At 37.4% G+C, this 3400-nt stretch overlaps 1 long non-coding RNA gene across 1 annotated transcript; it reads right to left on the minus strand.

Moving 5' to 3' along the window:
• Nucleotides 1-1701: 1701 nt before the first annotated feature.
• LOC116406933 lies at nucleotides 1702-2095 on the minus strand. Its single transcript, XR_004219895.1, has 3 exons — nucleotides 2027-2095; nucleotides 1861-1896; nucleotides 1702-1742 (listed from the first exon to the last, which is right to left on the minus strand). It is a non-coding gene; the product is annotated as an uncharacterized LOC116406933 (long non-coding RNA).
• Nucleotides 2096-3400: the final 1305 nt, after the last annotated feature.

Below are 3400 nucleotides of genomic sequence, written 5' to 3' on the forward strand. Positions count from 1 at the left end.
TGTTTGTTCCTGGTTAAAGAATTAAAAAAAGTGTGATTAACTCATTCACTACTGTAATGATGTATTTGATAAAGGGCAAAATAACCAGTTACTTTCCACTATTGCCTTTCCCACTTACTTGGAAGGTGTTATCTCCAAGTCCCACAATCTGCTCCGGGTTGTCCTGCGTAAGAGACAGAGATATCAGGCCTCTATACGGTATTTATCTTTCATAATACAAAAACAAGCAACTTTACTTCATATTTTTATCAGTTGTAAACAATTTATTTCTCGCTACTTACTTGAGAGACAACATTCCCAGTAGGTGGAACTGGTTGCTGGTTAAGAGAAAAGAGAATAATGAGATCAGGGAGATCAACTCGGCTCTTTGCTGGAAAAGCTCAAAACTATTTCTAGTGACCTTATGGGTTTGGCAGTTGCATTAATCTGTATTTAAAATGGATTATTAATTGTATGTGGCAGGGCACATGGCTAGAGCCGACTGTGTGTGCCAGTATAGGGGTGCAAAGCGGATATATATAATGTAGGGGGGCAGTACAACTATGGGAGCCTACATACACTGGCAGGTACAGGCGCAGTAGGGTAAAAGCCAATTACACATGAAAAGCTGCTTTTTCCCTTTACTGTGTATGCGCCTGTCTGTGTCCAAAGGGAAGAAGAGGAAAGAGACAGGTGGGCAGATAGATAGATAGAGCGATGGATGATAGATAGATAGAGAGATAGATGATAGATAGGTAGGTAGATAGATAGAGAGATAGATGATAGATAGGGAGATAGATAGATAGATAGATAGAAAGATAGAGAAATAGATGATAGATAGGGAGATAGATAGATAAAGGATAGATAGATAGATAGATAGATAGATAGATAGATAGATGATAGAGAGATAGATAGATAGATAGATAGATAGATAGAAGATAGATAGAAGATAGATAGAGGATAGATGATAGATAGATAGATAGATAGATAGATAGTTAGATAGATAGATAGATAGATGATAGATAGAGGATAGATAGATAGATGATAGAGAGATAGATAGATGATAGATGATAGAGAGATAGATAGATGATAGAGAGATTGTTAGATAGATAGAAGATAGATAGAGGATAGATGATAGAGAGATAGATAGATGATAGAGAGATAGATAGATAGATAGATAGATAGATAGGGAGATAGATAGATAGATAGATAGATAGATAGAAAGATAGAGAGATAGAGAGATAGATGATAGATAGGGAGATAGATAGATAAAGGATAGATAGATAGATAGATAGATAGATAGATGATAGAGAGATAGATAGATAGATAGATAGATAGAAGATAGATAGAGGATAGATGATAGAGAGATAGATAGATAGATAGATGATAGATAGAGGATAGATAGATGATAGATGATAGAGAGATAGATAGATGATAGATGATAGAGAGATAGATAGATAGATGATAGAGAGATAGTTAGATAGATAGAAGATAGATAGAGGATAGATGATAGAGAGATAGATAGATGATAGAGAGATAGATAGATAGATGATAGAGAGATAGTTAGATTGATAGAAGATAGATAGAGGATAGATGATAGATGGATAGATAGAGGATAGATAGATAGATAGATAGATAGATAGATAGATAGATAGATAGATAGGAAAGAAGACAGAAGAGGAAAGAGATATTTGCAGCTTCTCCGTTTTGCTTACCTCGCAGATTGTTTCAGTGGGTTGATGTTGTTGTTCTTCTGGTTGAACCTGTTTCACATAAAGAAAAGAGTTTATTTAATAGAAATAAAGAGCCAAGTATTTGATATTATACTGAAATGCAAACTGGGATGGGTACAATATATTTGCTTGGCAGTTCCCTCCTTACCAGAATAACAACTTCTTTATCTTTCACAATTCGTTTCTGAAAACAAAGAGAATAAAGTCGGATTATAAATCGTTACTTGAGAGATCGTTACGATCGCGTTGGGAAATCGGTAACTTTTATTCGCAAACCCAAATCAGAGATATTAGAGTCAAACAAAGGCCCTTACTTTTCTAAAAAGTGGGAGGCAACAAAATACTTTTCGAAGTATGCGCCTCGCCATTTTCGCTGCCATTCTGCGGAGAGAGAGAAACATCATTGGTGCAAACGGTAGTAATCCGATTGGTTGCTTTTATTTATATTTTATTATTTATATAGAGACATTAAACAGTTTGGCCCCACTTTTGAGCCTTGTACCAAACCCTTTTCTTTAATAGTGTTTTAATGTCGGTTTGAAAAACAGGTGAAGCCACTGAATGAGATGTGATTGGCTGTCGGCTTTTTGTAACCGTGAATACATAGTCACCCAATGGGAACCCTGGAATTAAGCCAACAAAATTCAATAGGTGAAATCGGATTGGCTGTTGGTGGCTGCGCCCCCTTTTTCTACAGATAAAACTGCAATCCCCTAGTGACCAACTGTGAAGAGTTTGGGGACCCCGGGGTTAATACTGTGAGAATGGCAGCAGGTTGGATTTCCCCATTGAAAGTTAATAGATAAAATCTGATTGGATGTTCATAGCCCTGCCCACTTTTGGGCATCCAACATATATCATCTTTTCATTCAAGCTGACCCCATGACTATGCGATTCAAGTTTGGGGGGTGCAGCTTCAAAGCTGTAAGATTGGCAGCAGTTTGAAAATCTTCCCTGTCAAAGTCAATGGGAAAATTGGGGGGTTCGGAGCGGCGCCACAAAAAGGCGGGGGGCGGGATCGCTTAGAAAAACACAAGCAAACTGCTCTGCTATAAGGCGAAGAAGTGTGGGGAGTTTGGGTGTTGTACCCCTAAAGTTATAGGAGGAGTAGCGTTTAGAAAATGGGGGGCGCTAACCAACATAATTACGTTTCCCCATAGCAACCCATAGCAACCAATCAGCAGCATTTACTGGTCACAAAGCCAAAACAATGTATTGGTTGCTATGAGTTACTGCAAACAGTGCTTAGTGGCTTTTATTACATAAGGGGTAAACCTCTGAATTTAAAAAAAAAATAATACTATTTACGAATGATAAAAGACGACCAATATAGATAAATAAAAGGAAGAAAACACGGTGTGGAATCCAATAAAATATATTAGAATTGGTAGGGTGATAAATCCCCATAGGGAAATGGAAACTGTATGTATAGTATATACTGTATTGTATTTATATTGGCCCCTCCCCCTGGGGATCTTACAATGGAAATGATTGGCACAGGGAACATATTTGCCCCGCCCCTGTTTATATGTATAAAGCCGGACGCGACTGGCGCATTTAATGTACAAACGTAATAGCGAATTTTTATTCACAGTGCGAATGTCATGAAAAGCTTTTTAAATATGGCTTATTCCCAAATTGCTCTCTATAATAAATATCCCCCCCACTATGTTACACTCTGTAGTAGG

Source organism: Xenopus tropicalis, chromosome 8 (assembly GCF_000004195.4).
Source record: "Xenopus tropicalis strain Nigerian chromosome 8, UCB_Xtro_10.0, whole genome shotgun sequence".
Lineage (NCBI taxonomy): Eukaryota > Metazoa > Chordata > Amphibia > Anura > Pipidae > Xenopus > Xenopus tropicalis.